Below are 27,265 nucleotides of genomic sequence, written 5' to 3' on the forward strand. Positions count from 1 at the left end.
TGGACTAGATGATCTCTATGATCCCTTGAACTCCAAAACTCTAATGCCAAGACTGCTCCACAAGATATCATACACTGACCCAAACATCATGCCCCTCTTCTGTTCCAGAATGTATAAAGGTTCTCATCGCCCACCCCTAGACCACAGCATTTAGTCAAAACTCTACAGCCTGGCTTTTAAAAACCTCCCTAATGTGTCCCCACCTATTTATTCCACATTTTCACAATTTCCTTACATGGACCATAGTCAGAATGGACTCACTGTCACCTTCCCTCCGCCAAGCATATAAATACTAATTCTCCACATCTTTCCTCAACCTTCATTGAGTTTCTAATTTGTATCAGCAATGATACTTGATCATGAGGAAAGATACAGTATAAAATAAGGAGACTGTGCTCCAGGGATTTATAGTCACCACAAAAAGATGATATAAACTGTACACATAAAAAGATAACTGAGGATACAGGAAGTAAATGGTTCATAAAAGCAGTAAGTAATATAGGAATTCACAGAGGGGAGAGAGACAGAGACAGAGACAAAGAGAGAGAGAGAAGAGAGAGACAGAGAGAGAGAGAGACAGAGACAGAGACAGAGAGGCAGAGAGAGAGAGAGAGAGAGAGAGAGAGAGAGAGAGAGAGAGAGAGAGAGAGAGAGAGAGAGGGGAGAGGAAGGGAGAAGAAATGAAGGGAGGGAAGGAGAGAGAGAAATGAAGGAGAGAGAGAGAAAGAGAGGAGGGGGAGAGAGAATGGAGGGAGAGAGAGCGGTCTGTGGCTCAACTGGCTGGAGTCAGAAAATTGGGTTCAAATTCCACCTCTGATATTTACTATCTGTGCCCCTTAACTTCCTTTGACCTCAGTTTCCTCATCCATGAAGTCAACCAACAAGCATTTGTTTATCAAGGACTTAATAGGTGGGAGACATGGTACTAAGCACCCAGGATTCCCCCCCAAAAAGGCAAAAGGCAAAAAAAGGATTCAAAGAAGAGTAATCCCTGCCCATAAGGAGCAATATCTATTATTAGAAGAAGGGATGCTCTCCTAATGATCTAGATGGCCCCTAAACTTTACCTGTCCAGCTCTAGATCTATAATTCTACCATCATTTGAAACTGAAGAGGTAATTGAAAGACTGTGGGTTTTCAATAGAGTCCAGTACAAAAAGTATTCTAGATAACCCAAAAATGTTGCCTGATTTTCATATTCTTTAAGCAGCTGATGGTCCTAGAGTCAGAAAGACCTCAATTCAGATCTGGCCTCAGCAATGTCAAATAACCCCTGTTTGCCTCAGTTTCTTCACCTATAAAATGGGCATAATAATAGCACCTAGGGGGCAGCTGGGTGGCTCAGTGGATTGAGAACCAAGCCTAGAGACGGGAGGTCCTAGGTTCAAATCTGGCCTCAGACCCTTCCCAGCTGTGAGACCCTGGGCAAGTCACTTGACCCCCATTGGCTAGCTCTTACCACTCTTCTGCCTTGGAGCCAACACACAGTATTGACTCCAAGATGGAAGGTAAGAGTTTAAAATAATAATAATAATAGCACCTACTCAATTGAAATAATATTTGTGAAAGTGCTTAGTAGTGTGCCTGACATATAATAGATACTATATAAATGCTTATTCCCTTTCTCTTCCCAAACTCCTTCCATAGATCTGGCTTTTTTTTTTCTGAATTCCTACCTCAGATACATAAAATTAGCACTTGATTATATACTGAAGTTTGTTGATATTTGTTTTATGTAAGTAGATCTTGTCTCCTTCAATAGATTATAAGGTCCTTAAAAGCAGAGAATTTTGCCATTGATAAGAAAGTCAGGGTACCTCAATAAATAAACATTAAGGACCTTAATCAATACTTAACAATATAAATATTGAATCATAGAGCTGAAAGGAAACCTAGAGATCTTTAGTGGAGCACCTTCCTTTGTACAAATGAAGCAACAGATCCAAGGCAGGGAAATAGATTTGCCTAAGCTGTTGATTCTTGCCTTCCTCCAATCTCTATGACATTTGTAACAATAACCTTACCAGTCTGACAGTTTATCAAATGACAATGAAAACCACATTTGATGTATTAGTTCCAAATATGAAATGTCTAGTCATTTAGGTTTTCAAATAGTTTTCACATTTTACAGTATCTCAAACTGGATTTGACAGGCTTTAGCAAAACTGATTATTGGAGGATGGTATGTAAAGCCAGTCTCCCTCACCTGCCTGCTCCTTCTCAGCCCCCTGTTATTCTCTACCATGCTCTCTTTGTTCATAATCATCAATTCTCTGGCATCTCTGCCACTCCCTTCCCATTTGCCCTAAACTCAGCTTTTCCCCTTCCTTTGCAGAGTTGTTAGAGGGTGGAAAGAAACAAATATTCCCTATGGAGGTGCTGCTTCCATCTTGGTACAATCCTTCATGCTACCTTGACCTGGAAAATGATGGGAAAATATTGATAACATCCTGGCCCTGGGCACTATTAAACATACAAACATACACACATGTAAAATGAAATCATATATAGTTCTGATCCAGTAATAGAATATAAAACTAAATCTTATTAAAAATTTAATAAAAATTTTGTCAATGATTCAGTTAATTATAATTATATAAAAATATATCTAGATAATTCTATTAATTATAAAATGAGTCAAAATATAGACAGTTGGCCTAAAAATACCTAAATACTTTCCCAAAGTCTCTCTAGCACCTAGAGTTAACCATGCAATGCAAATGAGCAGATATTTCTTTAAAAGTTACAATATTCAGGGCAAGTTCCTACCATCAATATCCATGGAATGAGGTGGCTAATACACTTTCCCTTGTGGAGATTGTCTGGGGCCTCTGGCTCATCCAAAAACCACCCAGCATCACTTCTGGTTCCTGCCTAAACTACCTCCCTTTTGGCCTCCAGGTATTAGCCTTCCTGCTCTCCTTTTCAGCTTTGACCCATTCATTCCTCTGTGGTTTCCTTTCCATAACCACTTCCAGTGCATAAATTTTTCCCTTCCCCATCTTACTCTTAAATACTACACAAAACCCTTTAAAGGTATTATCAAGAGTTTTATTGATAATAACAGGGAAACAGACAGGTATTAAAAACAAACAAACAAATATGATGAAATTATGAAGTTGCAACATCTTAAAAGTTTATAGTTATGATTTTAATAATAACAGCTCCCATTTATGGAGCCCTTTAAAATTTCCAACGCATTTTACATATGGCAACTCATTTGATCCTCGGTTGATTAATTGTCCATGGATCTAGGCCAGATGCTTTTAGCCTCATACCATTTCCTTGTCCCATCTCTAGGTTCTTCTCATAGTTGCTCCAACAAGAATCCTTTCCGGTTTTGATTCCAAAAGGCTCTGGAGTCTCCTCCTCCCTAGATGATGATAATAACAACTGGAATTTAAATAGTACTTTAATGTTTGCAAAGCATTTTACAAATAGTATCTCTTTGGATCTTCACAACCCTGGGAGGTGAATGCTAGTATTATGCTCATTATACATATGAAAGAGCTAAAACAAAGGTTAAGTGATTTGCCCAAGAACACACAGGTAATGTATGCTTGAAAACCGATTTGAACTCAAGTCTTTTATATTTTAGGTCCAGTACTCTATCCACTGTACTTCTTGGCCCATGAGGCTTTCCAGATTCTCATCCTAGGTTCCCCCCCATCTCATTCTTTTTTCCCTCACAAGAAGACCTAAAATAGAGAGGTCAACAGGTATTAATGGCTCAAACTTCAAACTGAATATCTGACCCTAAAATATTCTTGTATCCAAATAAAAAGTCATCTAAAATCACACTTACAAAGATATCCTAATACTTATTTAGTTTATGCTTGAATTCATGGGTCAAGGGGATATGATTGGGGATGTAGACTCTAAATGAACATCTTAGTGCAAACACCAACAACATGGAAATAGATTCTGATCAAGGACACAAGTAATACCCAATGAAATTGCAAATCGGCTAGGGGAAGGGTGGGTGATGGGGAGGGAGGGAAATAATGTGATTATTGTAACCAAGGAATAATGTTCTAAATTGACTAAATAAATTAATTTTAAAAATACTTATTTAGTTTACAAATTGGAAAAATAAAGTAATGCCTTACAGGCAATCAGATTCATACAAACTCTAGAATCACAGAATCTCAGAGTTGAGTGGAACCTCAGCATCTAGTTCACCTATATCTGTCCAAGAATTTTCTGTAGCATCCCCAATAAATAATCATTTGACCTTGACTTGAAGAGCCCTAATGATGGAGAACCCAACACCTTTAAAAGCAGCCCATGATATTTTTTAACAACTTTAGTTAGTAGGAAGTTTCTTCTTAAAATGAGGCTGAATAAATCTCTAAGAAATTTTGAGAGAAAGCATGATATAGTCGAATGAAAACTTAACTGGGATCAGAATAAACCTGAGTTGGAAGACAGCTGCCTATATTTACAAATTGTGTGACTGTGACAGATCATTTAATTTGATCCTCACAGAGGACCCTATTAAAAAAAAAAACAATGCCTGTAATACTTATTTCATCAGGTCTTTTGTGAGAATCAAATGAGACAATATTTGTAATTTTTTTATTATTTTGAAAACTGAAGGCAGTATATAAATATTGGCCATTAATATTCCATCTAGCTCCTGGTTCTGCCCTCCAGAGTTAAACAGAACAATCTTATCTCTTCAAATACTTGGAGATTGCTTTCAGGTCTCTCTTAAGTCTCATGTTCTCCTCTTCCTCAATACATCCACCACACTAATTTTTGTCTCATAACTCTCATCTCTCTCTCATTCTCACCCCTCATCCCATTTGTTGCCTAACACTGGCCACCTCTGATGGAAGTTTGGGGAACTTGAAGATCTTGTTGCTCAAGTGCTATTATTTTTAGCATTGTTGTCCTTTGTCTTCTTAAGTACCTTCTTGTTATGCTTCTTGGCAAAGCATAGGTCCCTCAGAAATTTGGGTTTAACTCCTTTCAAAGACATAGCTCTATGATCCAGCTTTCTGGATGCCACTTCTTGAACAGATTGTGGCTGCTGTGGTTTTTAGGTGTGGCTATTTTTACACCAAGATTTGTACCTCTGGGGAGTCCACAAACTGGAAGTGACAGAGAATAAGAGACAAAAACAATCAATTTCATGTTTTAGGACCTTATTGGTCATATACAAAGTTAGAGTTCATAATTAACTATTCAAACAGTTCCTAAAATGCAATAAATAATTATAAATTGCTCAGAACTCACAAAAATTGTGAATGCACAGGAATAAACATCTTACTTCCAAAAGATTGTATTTGAATACTAGATTGTTCAAATAATTGTTTATGTGGGTTATGAAAGACTTAATGGATACATGACTCACAGACCTTTCAACTCATTACTTCACTCCCACCTGAACTTTTCCTTCTCTTGGTCTTCAAAAGTAAGAGGAGGTGTGTTCAAAAAGAGTCCTAACTAGCCACCTACCTTCTTTGAAATGAATGCATGAGAGAGAGAATTCATGCTTATAGCTGAAGCTCACCAGATGAATTCTGCAATACAAGGAATTACTGATATTCACAGAGTCCTGTTCTCTTTGATGTTCTTAGATAAAAGTCAAAGACTGGTCCATAGAAACCTAGAGAATCTTAGTCCCTGCTAGAGGACACATGTATAATACAGGTGCAGCCTTACTTTCTGGACTAAAAAATAAAGCTATGAGTCATCACTAATCAATAAAAGAAGTCAAATACCACAGTTACATAAAATGAAAGTTCTCAATCACTTTTGAATTTTTCATTTTCTATTCTCAATGAGGGCCAATAAACCTCATGGCTATATATTAGACTGATTAATCTATACATATATAATATATGATACAAATAAAATAGTATTTATAATTATGCATAATTATAAATAAAACAAAATTATATATATATATATATATATATAATCAGCCTAATACACATATTAGGCAGATTAAATATATGTACATATAAAACCCAGGAAAAGCTATATAACATTACCTTGGTGATTGAACTACCTCAACTAATGAGATCTGGGAAATTCCCAAGAGGCTAGAATTTCCCAGTTTGGTAATGGTAGCTTATTATATAAAGTCAGAAGCCCACTGAAGTTATGCCATTAGTTATTCCATTTGGGCATATATGGAACAGATATGCGTTTACACATATAGATATAGCTATATATCTTTTCAAAGTTTATTTATTTATTTATTATTTTTTAAACCCTTACTTTCCATCTTAGAATCAATACTATGTATTGGCTCCAAGACAGAAGAGTAGTAAGGGCTAGGCAGTGGGGGTTAAGTGACTTGCCCAGGGTCACACGGCTGGGAGGTGTCTGAGGCCAGATTTAAACCTAGGACCTCCCCTCTCTAGGCCTGACTCTCAATCCACTGAGCTACCTTTAATTAATTAATTAGAATAGTTTTCCATGGTTACATGAATCATGTTCTTTCCCTCCCCTCCTCCTACGTCCCTCCCATAGCCAATGAGCAACTCCACTTGGTTTTACATGTGTCATTGATCAAGGCCTATTTCCCTATTATTGATAGCTTTGTTCAAAGATCTTCTGATTATCAATATCCAATGAAGCATAAAACAGAGAAATATATACTCACCAAAGGTGTTCACCATAGTTATGATGGATTTCCTATGCAAAATCCAAATATAAGAGGGATTGGTGGAGGGTTGGAAGTCAGAGGATCTGGTTTCTAATCCTGCCTCTGATACTGACTGACTGACTCATTCCATTTCTCTGCATCCAGCTTCATTATCTCTAAAATGAAGTCATTGGATTATCTTCTGAGGTCGCTTTCAGCTCCCTTTTGTGTATTACGATGGGTTAATTACACCCGTTCCTGAATACTGCAGCTTCTTCTGCAAGACCTACAACCATGCCAAAGAGTGCAGCCTAACAATTCAAAAGAATAAAAACAAAAACAAATGAAGGATGCCTGGTGTCCAGGTTATGTCTCGTAGTTAGACAGACAGCCTGTTCAGATGGTCCAGGCCAGATGGAATCAATCGCTCTTCTCTGCCTCTTCTTTCACTGAAGTTCAGACACTTCCTTGAGCTCTGAAAATTTGTTTTCCTTTGTCCTACTTTATTTCCCAGTGTTTTATAGGGAACAGCAAATGGGATAAAGTACATAAAGCTCTTTAATAGCTTTAAAATACTTTAGCTGTGGGCTAGAAAGTGGTATAGAAGTGTGAATTCTTTCTTTCTTTTTTTTTTAAACCCTTAGCTTCTCGATTAGTGTCCCTTCTAAGTCAGAAGAGCAGCAAGGGCTAAGCAATGGGGTGAAGTGACTTGCCCAGGGTTACAAAGCTAGGAAAATTCTTATTTCTTCAATATCTCTTGTGAGTCCTTCTGGGGCACAAAGTGAAACATTTTAAGGTCTTCACAAATTATTTTTGAATGAATTTGGTCGATGTTAAAAACAAGAGTTTTGGCACTACAATGAAATGGTTAAAAATCATTCTCAAGAGGTCTGAGAGCTCGCTGGCTGCTGTGATTACTCCATGATGCTGTTGGAGATTTACAGATCACATTTGTTAATGCCAAGTTCTGGCTTCATTTGTATGTTCTGTTTCATAGAATCTTCGCTGCCTAAGGTGGGTGACCTTTAATCCAGTAATGCTGGCTTCCTGGCTAGTCCACAAACAAGTACTCCAGGCATTCTTTCTGGTTGTCCTCCCTGCCTGGAACATTCTCCCTCCTCTGCTCCAACACTGACTTGCCTAACTTTAAGTCCTTAGAGTCATATCTAAAATCCCACCTTCTACAGGAAGCCTTCCTTGACTCGTCTGTGCCTCCCCTCTGTTAATTATTTACTGTATATCCTGGATAAAATGTTCTTCCTATATATTTGTTTGAATGTTGTCTCCCTCATTAAAATGTAAGCTCCTTGAAGACAGTGAATGTCTTTTGCCCTCTTTTTTTTTTTATTTCTAGCTTTTGGCACAGTGCCCAACACATAGTAGGCTCTTAAAAAAGAAAATCCTTATCTTCCATCTTAGATTCAATACTATGTATTGGTGCTAAGGCAGAATAGTAAGGGCTGGGCAATGGGAATCAAGTCACTTGCTAGAAAGTATCTGAGGCCTGATATGAATCCAGGATCTCCCATCTCTAGGCCTGATTCTCAATCCACTGAGTAACCTAGCTTCCCCCACAGAGTAGGCTCTTAATAAGTGTTTATTGATTAATTGATTGATTCTATGCAAGCAGGAATTCTGATTCTTTTAAAAGAAATAGTTCATGGAAGAATTCCATGTGAACTGGAACAACCTCCAGGAATTGATCCAGAGTGAAAGGAGCAGAACCAGAAGATCCTTATACACAGAAACTTATATGTGGCATAATCAAATGTAATGGACTTCTCTACTAGCAGCAATGCAGTGATCCAGGACAATTCGGAGGGACTTATGAGAAAGAACACTATCCACATTCAGAAGAAGAACTGTGGGAGCAGAAACACAGAAGAAAAACAACTGATTGATCACATGGGTCAATGGGGCTATGATTGGGGATGTAGACTCACCCTAGTGCAAATATCAATAATATGGAAATAGGTCTTGATCAATGACACATGTAAAACCCATTGGAGTTGCTCATTGGCTATGGGAGGGAGGCAGGAGGAGGGGAGGGAAAGAACATAAATCATGTAACTATGGAAAAATATTCTAAATTAATTAATTAAATAAAAATTTCCAAATCAAATAAATAAATTAAACAACGATTTCACACGTATTTTTATCTTTTACCTTCTCACTAAAATCCTAATAAAGAGAACAGAGATTACTATATTCTAAAATGCAAATGCAAAAACTAAGTCAGAGAGAAAAGCTGAAACTAAGCATTACATTTTCCATCATTGAATATCTGATGTAGAATCAGAATTAGATTCTATGCCATTCCACAAGCATTTATTAAGTGCCTATTGTTTTCCAGATGCATTATTAAGAAACTTTCTTATGTCCTGGAACTTTTCAGCCAACATTACTTCTACTTCCTTAGACTCAATCAAAATGGGATATTCCTAAGGATGCCACATCCTTTGTAAATCCCTCCACTGGGAAGTCTCTCTAACTACACAAGAGAGGAGGGCATATTCTTTGCTCCTTACTGCCACTTCTAAAATTTTACACTCCCACCATCTCTTAATGATCTTTCTAATTTTGGTATCCTTATAATCTGTTTGTACTACCCACTTTCCATTCTCTTTGATGCTATCTAGAACACCCTCCCAACTTTTTCATTGATTTTAATACTTGACTTGATATTTTTCTCTCCTCTTCTTCTCCTATCATCATTTCCCAGGCTTTTTTATTCACATTTGGCAAGCCCTTTCCCTAGCTAATCACATAATTCCCTCAACCTCTTCAACTTTAAAGAATTTTATAAAAATTTTCCTTCCCTTTCCACCTCCAAATCATTAAGATTAGGTTCAAATTTGGCTCCAGACACTTTCTAGCTGTGAGAGCTTGGGCAAGTCACTTGGCCTTTAATGCCTAGCCCTTACTATTCTTCTGACTTAGAACTAATACTTGGTATCAATTCTAAAGATTATTTTTAAAAATCAGTAAAATTTTATAAGAACTTATTCATTGGGCCTTTTCATTAATAACTTAATTTTTCAAATGGCTTCTTGTTCATTTTGACAGGTTTGTTTTTTTTTTTCTATATATGCCAGCAGCTTATTGCTGACCAAATAATTAAATAAGAGTGACCAATCTGATTTGGTCATTTAGACAGAACTTAACAATCGTGGTGCAGTTAGTTGTGTTGGCTATAGAATGGTTTTCTCAGTTGCCCTAACAACCTAAGTGAATTGAGCACACAGAGATCTGATTACTTGATTTTGTTATTTGTGGGGTTTGCATCTTTAGTCATTAATCGCTTTTAAAAATCAGTAGCCCTTAGATCAGAAGTACCAACAGGGGACTCAACTCAATAACCAATTTCTGGGTCCCAACAAGGCATTGCCTTTAAGATAAAAAGCTGTAGATTATGATCACAACTCAGCTTTCTATTTAAAAGAGACCACAAATAGTAACTCCCCATTATGAGTCAATCTGCAACCCTCATGATTCAATATATTCCTGATTGTCCTCTGGCTTGCCATATCTATTTCCCATCACGGTTCTTTCATCATCAATCTATCTGGCTCAATTTACTTTTCTCAGGCTCACATTTAGGTTACTTCCCAGGCTTGCTCCTTTAGATTGGGCATTTCTTGGTTCCCTTTTCCCTCATCCCTATCAATGAATCAGTTGATCACTCCATAAGCATTTTTAAGTTCCTACTATGTGTCAGGCACTGTGCTAGGCTTGGAGATACAAGTACAAAGATTGAAACAGCCTCTACACTCAAGGAGCTTATATCCTATGACCCATCAGTTTTGAAGAGTTATATTATTTTCTTTCTAATTAATTTTAAATTGCCTTTCCATAGGGTCTTATTGATGATGATTTTTATTATATTATGATCTGAAAAAATGCATTTATTATTTCTGCTTTCCTACATTTGTTTGCAATGTTTTTATGTCCTAGTACATGGTCAATCTTTGTATATGTGCCATGTGCTGCTGAAAACAAGGCATATTCTTTTTGATTCCTATTTATTTTTCTCCAGATATCTATTCTAATTTTTCTAACATTTCATTCACTTCCCTTACTTCTTTCTTACTTATTTTCTGGTTCAATTTATCTAGTTCTGATAGGAGAAGGTTAAGGTCCCCCACTGGTATGGTTTTACTATTTATTTCCTCCTTAAGGGAGCTTATATTCTAAAGGGGAAGACAATAAGTACCCATACAAATATACACACCTATATATAATATAATTATAAAGTGAACAAATGCAAATATATACAAAGTGGTTGAACACAAAGTAATATTAAAAGAATAGCTCTAGTAGTTGGACTATCAGGATAGACTTCATACAGAATCTGATACTTGAGTTATATTTTGAAGGAAGAAGTGGAGGTAATGAAGGGAGGGTGAAGACATAGAGACTGGAGATGGAATATTATGTGAGATGAACTGAGAGGCCAGTTTGACTAGAACACCAGCTGTGGGAGTGGGAGTCTCTCCATCGAAAACTATAAAGATAGGTTGGGGACAAAGCACGAAGGGCTTTAAAATCTAAACAGAGGAGTTCGTTTTGTTGATGTTTTTGTGGGAGGTTTTCCATTTTTTAAATTATTATTCCAAATTTTACAAAAGCAAACAAAACAAGTATTTCTATATGCAAAGAAAAAAGATAGTACATAAATGAAATCACAAATCTTCTATATGTTTAGCTTACTTTTCTTCATATGTACATAATAAATCCCATTCACGAGTGTCCCAGTCCCTCCCCATCCTCCCTGTATCTCAGAAGATATCATCAGGGATACCAATACATATACATAAATTAAGTCTTGCACATTTCACCTTTCTGTTCTCTTTCTGGAGGTAACATTCACAGTTTTAATTCTTCCAGCATTTATTTAATTCTTCCAGCATTAATTCTGTGGCTGTATATAACGTTCTTCTGGTTCTATTAATTTCATTGTTCATTATCTTGTGTAGTTCTTTCCAGTTTTTTTTTTATTTTAATCTGTTGTTTCTTGTATTGGGTTTTGATTTTTTTTTCCCTAGAGGCAATAGGAAGTCATTGGAGTTGATTAAGTAGGGTAGTGACATGGTCAGATCTGTACTTAAAAAAAAATTACTTTGGCAACAGTGTGTAAGATATACCAGAGTGGTGAGAGACTTTAAAAAAGGAGACTAATTAGGAGACTACTGCAATAATCAAGGCAAGAGGGGACAAGAGCCTGAATTATGTGTGTAGTAAAAAGAAAAAAAGGGGGCTCAACTACAAGAGATGTGAAGATAGAAGCAGCAAGATTGGGCAACTGATTAGATATATGGGGGGACAGAGAGTGAAGTATCAAGGAAAATGTTGAGTTTATAATCCTGGGAGATTGGAAGGAAAGTGAAGCATTCAACAGAAGTAAAAAGTTTGAAAGAGGAGAGAGTTTAGGGAGAAAGATAATGAGTTCTGTTTTGGATATGTTTAATTTGAGATGACTCCAGTATAACCAGTTAGATATGTCCAATAGGCAATTGGTGATTCAGGAATGAAACTCAGAGGACAAAACTAGGGAGATATTAAACAATCTCCAAATGCCTACTAGGATAATATGACTCTAAATAATCTGAAAAATTTAGGCCTTACAAGATAAAATTCCTTTTTTTCCCCTTTCCTTATATTTTTTTTAATTTAAGTATTTTTCCATGGTTACATGATTCCTGTTTTTTCCCTCCTCTTTTCCTTCCCCCTTCCTAGAGCCAACAAACAATTCCACTGGGTAATACATATATTATCACTCAATTGCTATTTCCATATTATTCATTTTTGTAATAGAGTAGTCATTTAAAACCCCAAATCCCATACCCAGTACCCATATAAACAAGAGATAAGTCAAATGTTTTTTTTCTGCATTTCTAGTTTCATAGTTCTTTCTCTCAATGTGGATAGCATAAGTCCCTCTAGATCATCCTGGAACATTGCATTGCTATCAGTAACAAAGTCAATTACCTATGATCATCCCCAATGTTTCAGTTTCTGTGTATAATGTTCTCCTGGTTCTGCTCATTTCACTCCACATCGGTTTGTGTGGAAGTCTTTCCAGCTTATATGGAAATTAAGTAGTTTATCATTTCTTATTGCACAATAGTATTTCAAAAACCCTTTCTTTAATATAAAAATTTTAATCTGAGAGAATTATTTAAAAATTGCTTTCTTCTACTCTAACCATTTAGCCATATGCCTTCATTGATGTAAAATACCTGAAAAGAAAAATGACATTAATTGCAATGCTTAATTTTTCATGGAAACCATAAACATTCTAAAATGGATTTTTTTTACTCCATATGTATTAAGCAAAATGTATTGCTTATTAAGCAAATTTTGACCCATTATCACAAAAAATGCTATGAAAATAAAAATGTAAATAAAATCAATAAATAGTAAAAGTCAACCAAAATGAGATTAGCTGAAATGATTAATCTTGGTTCCAGAAAATAAATTTCAAAGTATATGAAGATGTAGAATGTTGCAAATTCCATTAGATAGTCAATTGGGGCAGGAGACTGGGTCAGTTTTGCTTTACTATATTCATTATTTTTTGGCAGGGGATATGTTGGAAAATATCTGATGTAGAAAAAAATAGATTAAAAAATTTTGGGAACTCCTATGTAAGTGCAAGGATACCTTATAAACAACGCTTATCTTAAACATTTTGACCAACTTCTAAACAATTATCTCCTTAAAATGCTCACTGAAAATTTGAAATGGCATTCCTTAACTTGTCCTCATATTGCCCCCTTCTAACCCGATGCCTAGTATATCAACAACTTCCGAAGCTCCTTGAATGGGAAGAGAAAGAGAGTTAGCAAAACACCTGGATGGATTTAACATTGAGTATCCAGGCATGTTCTATTTTAACATTAATGAAGCTTATGCATGTACTAGTATACTGTATCTCTAAAGAACCTGTACCACTTAATTTCACTACTTGACACACCAGCCTCTCAGAACCTTTCAGAAATAACTTCATTTTTATATATAGATATATAATGTCTTTGTACATGTTTTGAGAGAGACAGGTGGACAGAGACAGAGAGAGAGAGAGAGAGAGAGAGAGAGAGAGAGAGAGAGAGAGAGAGAGAGAGGAAGTCTGATGGATGGACTATTTGATCTGATACTATTATTTTCCTTGCTGTTGCCTCTGATTTCTAAAAGAAATTTAATTTTTTTTAGATAATTTTCTCTTCTGTGCACAACAGTATGATGCATACTGGGATTGCCTAGTCATTGAATCTTTGCTGATACATATTTCCTACCTAATTTAATAAACTTGTTCTGAATGAAAATTGAAATTTACACAAAATTTCATATATTTTTCCATTCTACTTCAATACTTTAAAAAAAGTTTAATTGAAGCATTGTTTGATACTATTCTTATTTACCTTCATCACCCTACCCCCAAGGAATAAGCAAAATTGATTCATGACTATTTTCGGTACTATATGCCTAAATTCACATTTTTAGTCCACCACCTCTCTACCCAGCAGAGAGATCTATATTTCATCTGAAAGCTATGATTGATTAAGCAGCTGGGTGGAGCAACTAAGAAAGTGTTGCACCGAGAGTCAGAAAAAAACTAAGTTCAAATTCAGCTTCTCAGTCACTTTGTGACTAGTCAGTGTTACTCTGATCAAGTCACATAGCTATTGTCTCTCTAAGTTTTCTCATTTGTAAAATGGGGGAAATAATGGCACCTACCTCCCAAGACTGTTATGAGGATCAAATGATATAATATTTACACCTTGTTTTGCCAACCATGAAGTGCTATATAATTCTAGCTTTTTATCCAATCCTATTGTCAAGAAATGATCATTGGAATGACTTGAGTCAATATATGTTTTAGTGTTTTCCTTTAAATTATTGTTGATGATTTGTACATATTATTAGTAGTAGTAGTTCAATTTGTTCTGAATTCAGTCATAAAAATCTTTCCATGTTTCCATGAAGATTTCCACATGAATTCTTTTAATTCACCATTTTTCCCAACACAATACTAATCCATCATACACATATGCCACAATTTACTTCCAATATTTCTTTTGAAGAAGCTGCAACTTTAAAAAACTGCCAGACCAGGACACTAGCTCTTCTTTTAGGACCTATGATTCTGTTTGTATGGTACTCTGTTCACCAACACGAACTGCAACCATTCTCCAGTTTAATAGATGGTCTTTAAGAATCCTTTTGGACTAAAAAAATCATCTCTCTGTAACCTCTAAATTTAGCTAGATTTTCTCAGTCAATAGATTGTCCCTTGACCTACAATTGTTTCTGTTTTGAAGGATCTGTATTCTTAATATAAAAAATATTTGCATCAGTGATGAATATCATAATCCATCTTGTCTAGTCATCCAGGGCAACTCACTGACATTAGCTCATAAATTTTCCACAAAAAGTCCACCCACCATGCCAGAGGCCTTCCTCTAATTCTTTTTACACTTTGCAAATACCAATAAAGTATACATTTAGCTATTTGGCATGGCTAGTCCCCACTCTATGGCTGGCTCACTTTTTTTTCAGTTGTACATCTCTCTCTGATGACCTCTTTGACCTCAATTCACTTGCATGATGTTTGAATGGGGTACCAGGTTGTAACCTACTAAATCCTAACATATATTTCTCCATTGCCCTTTAGGTCATTGCCAACTCAAAGTCTTCAAAGAGTGCGGTATCGAATGATTCACAATCACACATCAGAAAAAAAAATTGTACTGCTCTGGCAAGTTCTACCATGATGAGAAGGTTTAAAATTCAGTTCCAGCAATAAACAATATCTGCTTTCCAGGGATTACTCTTGCTAAGTACCCAGAAGCTCAACAAATTGGTGATTCATTCTTTGGCCATGGCAGCCCATGAAACTTTCCTTATTCAGGAAAGTATAAATATATTTATTCAAAGCAATATTTCATTTAATCTTTCAATATACTGAATACACAGAAGTTCTAATTTATTATTATTTTTTAATTACGAAGCATAACTTACTTTTAAATGCCTAATGCTAATCATTCTTCTCAATGTTCGTTTGTATAAGTCCTTTTTCATGCTTTGATCACAGGTACTTTCACATGAAAGTATTGACTGAGCTTAACTCCCTGGTTTAATATTCAAACATGGGTATGAAATGCAAGTAAAGTTATTTTTTAATTAATTGTTACTATTAGTTTCTATTAAAGGAACAGCCTGTTAAATAAACTAATAAATTATAGCAGGCATTTTTCTGAGCCTCTCCCAAATCCTCCTTCTCAAACCATGCTTGCCCATGGGGACCTCTCCCACTTCTAACTTCCTATGGCAATTACTGACTTGACTACTTATTTGATGTGGAGTCATAGAGGCAGTGGGCATAATGGATAGAATGCTACATTTGGAGTCAGGGGAACCCATGTTCAAATCCAGCCCCTGAGTTTATTTGTGTGTCCCTGGACAAGTCACTTCACCCCAATATAAATGAATGAATCCATCAATGAGCACTTATCCAAACTTATTATGTAATGGCACATATTTGATGATACCAAACTAAAGGAAGACTGTGCCACCCTCATGTAGCTTATTCTAACAGAGTAAGATAAACGGAATAGAGGTATAAAGGACAGGGAAGGTTTTGTTGGTCTGGAAAGTCACAAGAATGAAGAATGGAATAGTAAAGACTTTTCTAGGAGTAATAAAAATGTTGATTTTTATTTCAGACCCCAAAACAGAGACTTAAAGTTGCCTGGGGGCAGGAGGGTGGATCTAAAAATGTTAAATATTATAATGATGTTATTTGAAAGATAACTTGTTTAGTATGACCATCTCCAGAGAAGAAATGATAAATAAAAATAAGCAAGACATATATATATATATATATATATATATGTATGTATATTTGTCAAATGATGTCTTCTCTAGTACAGGGAAGTGAGGGAGGGAGGCAGCAAGATACCAGAGAACTTTAATGTAACAAGAAAATCAATAAATACGTTTAATAAAATAAATAATAGCTAGCATTTATATAATACTCTACAATTTGCAAAGCACTTTATAAATCAAATCTCATTTTATCCTCACCACATCTCTGGTAGATAGGTATTGTTTAGGGTTCTTTCCATAACCCCTACTACCTCTCTGAATGAAAGGGGCTGAGGCTGAAGGATATTTTCCTCTTCCTGATAATTAGTATAGCAATACCAGAAACTTAGGGCAGTTAGGTGGCATAGAGGATGGAATGCTGGACTTGGAATCCGGAAGACTCATCTTCCTGAGTTCAAACCTGGCCTCAGACACTTATTAGCTGTGTGATCCTGGGCAAGTCACTTAACCTCAGTTCCTTATCTGTAAAATGTGCTGAAGAAAGAAATGGCAAACCACTTCGGTATCTTTATTAAGAAAACTCCAAATAGGGACACAAAGAGTTGGACACAACTGTAAAAAGACTCAACAACAACACACAAGGTACTTAAGAGTACATCTGAAATGAAAGGTAACAACCTGTTAAGTACTTCCCTTTGCCTGACTTGCTCCAAGTTATGTGGCTATCAGGATGTAGTTGGAACTTCAGTAAAATGCCTTTTTTTTTAACTGATAACTTCCTATTTGTGGATGATTCAAGTGTACTGCAGCAAGGTTTTACTGTATGAACCATTTTCATCTTAGCAGGATCAGCTTCATTTTGAGAGGTGGTATGGTATAATAGGTAGAGTGTTGCGCTCACAATAAGGAAGACCTAGGTTTGGATCACATCTCAGACATCAACTATAAGACCTTTGATCAAGGGTTTTAGCCTTTCCAAATCTGTTTCCCTCTCTGAAATGTTTTGTTTTGTTTTGTTTTTAAACTCCAGAACTATGTGATTCTGAGTCTCAAAAGAGATATTGTATCCAAGATACTTTGAAACTTTAAGGAACTCTACAAATGTTGGCTGTCACTAATCTTTCAGAATTAAATATTTCAAATGTTTAAAGGGCTCTAAGCTAGGAGTTCTGCTGCCAAGAAATCAAGTCTTCAGAAAGGCTTTCTTTTAAGGGTGTAATTGTTCAAATGTCACCACAGACAGTATGGAAATTTTGTCTTCAGAAACCTAAATTTTGACAAGAGCCAAGAGTATTTTCTGATCCGAAGCATTTTCCTTTGATAGCAAGGAAAGCTATGTATTTAATATAAGGTCTTGACAAAATATTAACCAGTTAATGTGAACATGGTCACATTTTTTTTCCCAATCCAGGGGGATCATTTGGGCCTCAGTTTGTTATATTCTTCTCTAGCCTATTTGAAATTCCTCAAACACAGCTCTCCCTTCTCCAAGCTTTTGCCAGAACCTGCCCATGCCTGGAATGTTCTGTTCCCTCACTTGGACCTCTGTTCCTCCAATCTCCTTCAAGACTTAGCTCCAAGCATTCTTTCAGTAGGAGACTGGTCCATATCACGTTGGCTGTTAATGTCTTCATCTTTCACCTTCTATCTGTTGTTGTTTAGTCATTTTTCAGTCACGTCTAATAATTCATGACTCTATTTGGACTTTCTTGGCAAAGATGCTAGAATAGTTTGCCATTTCTTTTTCCAGACTATTTTACAGATGGAGAAACTGAGGCAAATAGGGCTAAAAGGCTTGCCTTGGGTCACACAGTTTTTAAATGTTTGAGATTCATTTTGAACTCAGGAAGATGAGTCTTCCTGACCTCAAGCCTGTCACTCTATCCACTTCACCATCAGCTACCTGAACTGGAAGTAAACTTTCCACCATTTACTTTATATATATCTTGTATGTACTTATTTATTTGTTCTCTCCCCTATTAGAATATAAGCTCCTTGGGGCCAAGAACTGTTTTTTTTATCTTTCTTTTTGACAGTGCTGAGCCTGGCACATAAAAATCAATGAAGCTTGTTGACTAATTGACTATTGATACCACTTAAATTACCAGAGGTTTGAACAACATCAGCATTCACTCAAAATCATAGCCAATGAGCCCCCCTCCTCTACTTTTATCAGTAAGTTAGAAGCCAATTCATTCAAAGCAATTCCATTTAATTAAATAGTACAGTAAGAAAAGTAGCAATAGAAAATTTCTACCATAAACCTGGGACACCCTTGACCACAGGTATTCACAATATATGTGGGAGGAGTGGACACAAGAAAAAAGAGCCGGACAATTCACAGTAGCATGGTAACAATAATATGAAGAAAAACAACTTCGAAAAACCATGAAACTGATCAAAGGAATGAGGAATAATAACTTCAAAAGGATGATGATAAAGTGTTCCTCCCATTTCTGCACAGAGGTAATGGATTTGAGATGAAGGATGAGGTATGTATTCTGAGACTTAGCTAATGTTTACTGTATTTTACATATTTGTTATAAGGGAGGGATTCCACTGAGGGAGGGGAAAAGAAAAAAGTAAGTTACTAAGTAGGGATAAATGTGAAGGGAAAAAAAGAGCACACTTAAAACATTTTTAAATGTACAAAAAGAAAAACAAGAAAGCATGGAAGAAGACACGAAAAATGGGACAATTTTGTTACTACTTTGTAAAATTTTATCTATTTGTATATATTCTTTTTTATAACTATATATAAACAGAAGCTATTTTTATATAAACCTCTTTCTTGTTCTCTTTTATATATTACATTTTTCATAATTGTTGATCATTATTAGTTCACAATGAAAAGAGACATTTTTTAAATTTAAAAAGTTATTTTATTTTTATTATCATGCAAAACACTTCCATATTGGTCATTGTTGTAAGAGCAAACTCATACAAAACCAAAACCCAAAAATAAAACCATAAATACAGTGATATACAAGAGAGTATACTTTAATCTGCATCCAACTCCAATAGTTCTTTCTCTAGAGGTAGATGGAATTCCTTGTCATAAATCTTTCCGGATTGTCCCAGATAATTGTATTGCTGGGAGTAGCCAAGCCAATCTGATGATCAGACATTATTGCTGTTACTGAATACAATGTTCTCCCAGTTGTGCTTACTTTGCTCTATATCAGTTTCTGCAGATCTTTCCAGCTTTTTCTGAAATCATCTTGCTTATCATTTCTTATAGCCCAATAGAATTCAGTCACCAATGTTTATCACAATTTTTTCAGCCATTTACCAGTTCATAGACATCCCTCCAATTTCCAATTCTTTGCCACTACAAAAAGAGCTGCTATAAACATTTTTGTACAAATAGGTCCTTTCTCCTTTAAAGAAAAAATTTAAAAGACTAATTGTTTCTAGGGAAGATTTGTGACCAGGGCAACAGCAATGAAAGGACATATATAATTAGAGTTCACATATTTCTTACATGACACGTATCTGTGATCAATCACCAAACTTGCATTAAGCACCTATTATTAAAGCAAGGCATTATGCTGAGCCCTGAAGACACAAAGACAAAAAGAAAATTAGTGCCTGACCTCAAAGAGCTTACATTCTATTTTTTTGTCTTTTGATATTTTACTTTTTCCCAATTATATGAAAAATTAGTTCTTAACATTAATTTTCTAACATTTTGAATTTCAAATTCTCTCCTTCCTTCCTCCTTCCCTGAGATGGCAAACAATTTGATACCAGTTATGCATGTGATATCATACTAATATATTTCCCTTTTGGGGTGTATGGGGTGCTCAGGGAGGGGTAATATCTCTGGTATGGAGGGCTTGTCGTGCCCTTCTAGGGCAGCTCTCCAGCCTCTGACCCTCACCTGACACTCAGCTCTCACTTGTGGCTCCTAGTAGCTGCTAGCATGCGGCAGCGGCCACACCCCGGGCAACGGCTTCGACAGGTCGGCTAAACCTTGTGAGGGTAGCCATCGGGTTGACGTCAACCCCTGGTGAATCAGGGCTTTGCTCACCCAGCATGTGAAGACTGCTTCGCCGGAATAGGCGGAAGAAACCAACAAGAAGGTTCAACGGCTGAGATGGCAACACAGCAAGGCACTGTGGAGTGCTTAGGGCGTGTTGGAGCACAAAAAGACAACATGGCCATCCAATGCAGCTGAGGAAGTCTCCAGGTGTAACGATTTTTTGTCCCACTGGACCCAGGCTTCCAACGCCGAGAGAGTGGGACTGTCTCTGTGCATCGACTTTTCCACTTAAATCTTCAAGCACAGGTGTCTTTGTGCACAAAAACGCACAAAGACAATCGTCTTCCTCGGTTCGAGAGACAACCAACCAATTTCCCTTTTGGTCATGTTGTGGAAGAAGTCATATAAAAAAAGCATCCATGAAGAAAATAAAATGAAAAACAGTATGCTTCCATATGAATTCAGACTCTTATCAGTTCTTTCTCTGGAGGTAGATAGCATTTTTCATCATAAGTCCTTCAAATGGTATTTGCTAAGAATAGCAAATAGAATTGACAGTTACTCATTGTACTGCTACTCTATTGCTGCTACTCCATACAGTGTTCTCCTGGTTCTGCTCCCTTCACTTTGCATCAGTTTTGCAAGTTTTTCCAGGTTTTTCTGAAAGCATCCTGGAGAGCTTGCATTCTATGGGTGGAGGCAGCATATATAAGCATATATTATATATACATATAAATATATACAAAAGAAATACAAGCTAATGGGAGGAGGACCTAACAGTAGCTCTCTTGGAAAGGCTTCATCTACTATATGTGGGGCTTCAGCTGCATTTTGAAGGAAACAAGGGATTCTGAGAGGAGCAGATAAAGAAAGAGTACATTCCAGACCTAGAATCTAGCCAGTGAAAATGTACAGAGATGGATGATGCAGTATTGTGTGGGAGGACCAAGAAGGGGAGTGTGATTGAACCATTATGTGCAAAAAAGGAGATTAAAGTATAATAAGGCTAGAAAGGTAAGTTATGTTCAGATTTTGAACACAGGGCTGCCCCATCTCCAGGCTTGACTCACTAAGCAACTTAGAAGAACTTGGTGGAATAGATAAAATCAAGGCATTACAATTTCACGAAAACTTTGATTTTTCAAACTTCCTGCAACGATATTGAGAATTACTTTTCTGAGATGGAAAATCTCCAAGATCAACCAGATATAAACTAAGAAAAAAGTATCTTCAAATTTTCTGTGGAAGAGAAGAATGGTAAATTTACCTTGTAAAACAACTAACGTTTCCAGATGTAAAGATTAAAATTTAGGGGAAACGGGGAGACTGAGGCAGGTAGAAATTAGTTTCTCTCTGCAAGGAGTATTATATTTTTTAGAGTTTTTTTTAAAGGCTAAAGATTAAAGAATATACAAGTAAGAAACATGTGCCTAGGCCAGAGGCCTAGACAAAATAACCTCACATCACGCAAGAGACAAGCCTGCTCCAAAACGGAAGTCCAAAAAGAGCCAAGAGAGTGAGAGAGCCTTTGAATCAGCTTAAATACCTTCTCGATCTCGGCCCAGGTGAGATTACAAGGCATTCTGGGGAAGTGGAGCAAAGGCTCGTGGGGATTGTAGTCCTGTATTCGAGTCTATTTTTTACACAGAGAAAGTGTACTTGGTAAATGGGAAAGGGAAACACTTTTTTTAATTACTTTACCATGTCACAGAGGTTAAAGATGTAAAGATTTTGTGTATTTATAAATAAATTTTTTTCAAGACTTAAAAAGAAAACCCACATTCATGTTTTGAAGGACTTTACAAACCAAACAAAAGAATTCATATTTGATTCTAGAGGTCAATAGGGAGCCACCTGAAGATAATGAGTAGAGGAGTGACAGATTCAGATCTGTACTTTAGGAAAATCACCTTACTACCTCTATGGAAGACAGAGAATTGAGCGAAGGAGATAAATGAGGCTATCACAAAATTCCAGCTGAAAGGTGATAAGAAGAATTAGGTAGGCAACCATGTGGAATGAGAGAAGCAGAGTATACTGCAGAAGAACCCATTTTGATCAAATTTGGAGTATGTTCAAAGAATCAGTGATAACACCAACTTTGTGAACATAGATGAATAGAAGAAGCATATTGGTATCCTCAATAGAAATAAGAAAGTTTGGGAGATGATGCTAGATGATGCTAGAAATTTGTTGGATTTAAATTTGTCCCTGGGAAAGTGCCTTTTTTAAAAACCCTTACTCTCTGTCTTAGAATCAATACTAAGAATCGGTTCCAAGTCAGAAGAGTGTAAGGAATAGGCAATTGGAGTTAAGTGATTTTCCCAGTGTCACACGGTTAGGAATTATGTGAGATCTGATTTGAACCCAGGACCTCTCACCTCCAGGCCTGGCTCTCAATCCACTGAGGCACCTAGTTGCCCTGATCAAACCACTTCCTGATGAGTACCATATTTTCACTGAGAGAAGGAAAGGGAATAAGAATTTATGAAGCGTCTATTATGTGCCAGGTGGGGTTACAAGATGTTTAGGGAAGACAAGTACCTCTGGTGGGTTAGGGCTTGCTAAGCCCATTTCAGGGCTGCTCATCCTTCTTTGGTGTCCATCTGCCACTCAGCCCTCACCTGTGACTCCAAGAAACCACACTCTGGGAAAACCATCTTGGCAAACCAGCTAACCCAGGTTGAAGTGAACCAATAAGCCTCAAAGCCATCAGTGAATTAGGGGGATATCTACCCCAAACATGTGAAGACTTCCCCCAACAGAAAGAGCAGATAAGAATTTGTTCCAATGACCATGAAGGTGGCTGTGGAAGGCTTAGAGCTTTCTCAAACATCTAAGATGCCAAGATCATCCACTGCATCCCAAGCTTTTGTCAATCATCCTGACTTTTGCCTTGACACTGGACTTGGGTGACTATAGAAGAGTGAGTGAGACCGATGGCTTTGTACTACCTCACTTAACTCCAATTTATGCTGGAGTCAAAAGATAACACTAATGATGACATTCTGGTCCTCTTCAAGTACAAAGAACAACAATCAACTATGTGCCAGGCACTGTGTGGAATTGCACATCAGTGACAGATGGGGGGTTGGGGAAGGGCAGGGAAAGAACATGAATCTTGTAACCATGGGAAAATATTCTAAATTAATTAATTAAATAAAATTGATTTTTTAAAAAAGTTTATTTATTTAATTAATTGATTTGGAATTTTTTTTCCATAGTTACATGAATCATGTTCTTTCCCTCCCTTCCTCCCACCCCCCTCCCATAGCCAAGGAGCAATTCCACTGTGTTTTACATGTATCATTGATCAAAACCTATTTCCATATTGTTAATATTTACACTAGGGTGACCGTTTAGACTCTACATCCCCAATCATCTCCCCATTGAACCATGTGATCGAACAGCTGTCTTTCTTCTGTGTTTCTACTCCCACTGTTCTTTCTCTGGATGTGAATAGTGTTCTTTCTCACAAGTCCCTCAGAATTGTTTAGGTTCTCACTTAAAAAATTTTTTTAATCAAGAGTTATGACACTTGATAGCATCCTAATAGTGCATTATACATGCAACATTTGATTTTTTAAAAGTTTAGCTCCACAGATTCTTCTCTTCAGGCTTCAGAGTCTTCAGTAGGTTCAGTGGTGGATGATTAAAAATCTTAGGCATCCAGAGATGGGAGGTCCTGGGTTCAAATCTGGCCTCAAACACTTCCTAGCTGTGTGACCCTGGGCAAGTCACTTGACCCCCATTGCCTAGTCCTTACCTCTCTTATGCCTTAGACCCAACACACAGTATTGATTCTAAGATAGAAGGTAAGGGTTTAAAAAAAAAACTCATACTATGAGTGGCAAGACCTACTTTTATGCTTCTGCTTCCTGCCAAAGGCAATATCTCCTTGAATATAGCTTGTTCTCAAAGTCTTTATATTGGTCAGAGTGGATCCTGGCATAGATTTACTGCCCCTGAGACATTAGCCCATACACAAATTGGAGTTCTTGACTTGGAAATGAGCTGTCAGTCAGTCAGTCAATAAATATGCTATTATGCTACTATAAATGAGGCACTAACCTAAGCTGAATTGAGTCTCCTCTTTGAGGCCCCATACTGTGGCTCTCTCCTGGGAATGATGCAATAATAATAATAATAATAATAGCTAACATTTATATAGCACTTACTTTGGGTCAGGCACTACATTAAGCACTTTACAACTATTATCTCTTTTGTTCTTCACAACAACCCTAGCAGCTAGGTACTAATATTATCTCCATTTTACAGATGAGGCAAACAGAGGTTAAGTGACTCACCCAGGCTCCCACGACTAGTAAGCGTCTGAGACCAGATCTGAATTCAGGTCTTTCTGACTCCAGACCCAGCACTCTATCCATGGCAACATCTAGTTGCCCTATTATTTCAAGAGACAGTCCATCTATGCTCATTCATTCTCCTTTGGCCTCATTTTCTGTACTTTTCCACACTTCCTGAGCAATCTCATGCTCCCTCTCTTTATAACTCCCCTTCATCTGTTGCCTTTTACCATTCGAATTAAGTTCCTTAAGGGTAGGATCTACTTTACTTGCTTGTGTTTGTGTACAGAAGCAAACACTTAAAAATAATAATATTTTTATTTGTTTGTTCTGAAATATATGTAAAAAAAACTTTTAGATTGATTTTTAACAATTTTCCATAATTCTCCAAGTTCCCTTTCTCCTTTCCCCCCTCCCTGAGAAGGCAAGCACTTTGATATGGGTTCTACATATATATCATATCAGCTAAGTTGCAAAAGAATATGCAGATCAAAAACAAAAACAAGAAAAATAAAGAAATTCTTAAAGGTAAACTTTGATTTGCATTCAGATTCTATCAGTTTTTCCCCTGGAGGTAGACAATATTTTTCCTTAAAATGTTCTTACAAACAAATTTTTCATTAATGTTTTATTTTTCCCCAATTACATGTAAAAACAAATTTTGGCATTTGTTTTTCTAATATTTTGAATTCCAGATTCTCTCTCCCTCCATTCCTTCCTCCTCCCCTCTCTGAGACAATGAGTAATTTAACATTAGTTATACATGTGCTACCCTACAAAACAAATTTCCATATTCATCATATTGTGGGAAAAGACACATACACACAAAAAAGTAAAGAAAATAAAGTGAAAAGGGCTTTGCGATGATGATGATGGATGTTCAGACTCTATCTGTTCTTTTTCTAGAGGTAAATAACATTTTTCATTATGACTCTTTTGGGATTTGGATCGTTGTATTGCTAAAAATAGTTGTCATTCTCAGTTGTTCATCTTATAGTCATTGCTTTTTAAACCCTTGCCTTCTGTCTTAGTATCAGTTCTAAGAAGGATGACAAGGGCTAGGCAAAGGGAGTGAGGTGACTTGCCCAGGGTCCCAAAGCTAGCAACTGCCTGAGACCATATTTGAACCTAGGTCCTCCAAATTCCAGTCCTGGAGCTCTATCCATTGTGTTACCTTATCATATAGTATTTTTTTAAGCCCTTATCTTTCATTTTAGAATCAATACAGTGTATTGGTTCCAAGGTAGAAGAGTAATAAGAGCTAGGCAATGGGGGTCAAGTGAATTGCCCAGGGTCACACAGCTAGGACGTGTCTGAGACCACCTTATCCTATAATATCGATGTTACTTTGTACAATGTTTCACTCTGAATCCATCATAGCTTTTAAGATTTTTCCAAAAGCATCTTCCTTACCATTTCTTATAGAATAGGATTCCATTATAATCATATACCATAATTTGTTCAGTCATTCTGCAATTGATGCCATAATATAGACACTTAATAAATTCATAATAAATAAATTCATAATAAAATGTCAATAAATTCTTTATATACGTTCTAGGGAAACAAAAAAAGGGGGAAATGGACTTAGTCTACCCTCAAGAATCTCACATTTCAACAAAGAATATATGTAAACAACCAAATGCATATAAGATAGATTCTGATTAGATGGAAGGTCCTCTTTGGGGATAAACTACAGGCAGGGATATGGAAAGGCTTTCCACAGAAAATGAAATTTGAGCTCAGTCTTGGGGAAACCAAGGAAAGGTAAAGAATAGCCAATGGAAAGTCATGGAAATGGAACCAGATTCCTGTGGCATATCAAGGAATATCAAGTAAGAGAGGAGCTGAAACAAAGGAAAGGTAAAGAGGTAAAGAACAGCCAATGGAAAGTCATGGAAATGGAACCAGATTCCTGTGGCATATCAAGGAATATCAAGTAAGAATGGAGCTGAATTGCAGCAGTGGAGAGAAGTAAAGCTTACATAAGACTGGAAAGCAGGAAGGGACCATATTATGAAAAGCTTTGAATGTCTACAGAAAACAATGAGGAAGCAACAGAGAATCACTGGGGTTTACTAAGTAAGGGAGTAACATGGTCAGAATACAAAATCACATGAGCAACTCAGAGAAGTGGTTGGGGAATGATCAAGGAAACCAACCAGAAGGCTTTTGCAATATTCCAAGTGAAAGGTGATGAAGGCATAGACTAAGAGAATATTCGTGTTAATAAGAGACAAAGAGACATATACAAGAAATATGGTGGAGGTAGAAACACCATTGGGCAATCGATTAGATATGTGAGGGCCAGTAAAGAATCAAGGTTATCCAGGGGAGGATGCTGGTGCCTTTTAATAAGAAGAGAATCAGGAAGAGGACATGGTTTGGGGAAAGAGAGGAATTCTATTTTGAATATGTTGAATTTGAGATCACTATAGGATACCCAGTTTGAAGTACCAAAAGACACTTTTTGAGGGGCCATAGCTCAGAAGAAAGACCAGGACTTTCATATATTGAAGTATAAATTATCTGCAGAGAGATTCA

At 36.6% G+C, this 27,265-nt stretch overlaps 1 long non-coding RNA gene across 1 annotated transcript in view; it reads right to left on the bottom strand.

Annotated features, from left to right (window-relative positions):
* Positions 1-3,048: 3,048 nt before the first annotated feature.
* LOC103092325 (uncharacterized) overlaps positions 3,049-27,265 on the bottom strand; it is a 36,415-nt gene continuing 12,198 nt past the window's right edge. Inside the window, exons 2-4 of the long non-coding RNA XR_008916721.1 lie at positions 11,440-11,642; positions 4,916-5,096; positions 3,049-3,373 (exon numbers count right to left, since the gene is read on the bottom strand). This is a non-coding gene — a long non-coding RNA (uncharacterized LOC103092325). The remainder of the gene's footprint in view (positions 3,374-4,915; positions 5,097-11,439; positions 11,643-27,265) is intronic.

Source organism: Monodelphis domestica, chromosome 2, assembly GCF_027887165.1.
Source record: "Monodelphis domestica isolate mMonDom1 chromosome 2, mMonDom1.pri, whole genome shotgun sequence".
NCBI classification, from domain to species: Eukaryota; Metazoa; Chordata; class Mammalia; order Didelphimorphia; family Didelphidae; genus Monodelphis; species Monodelphis domestica.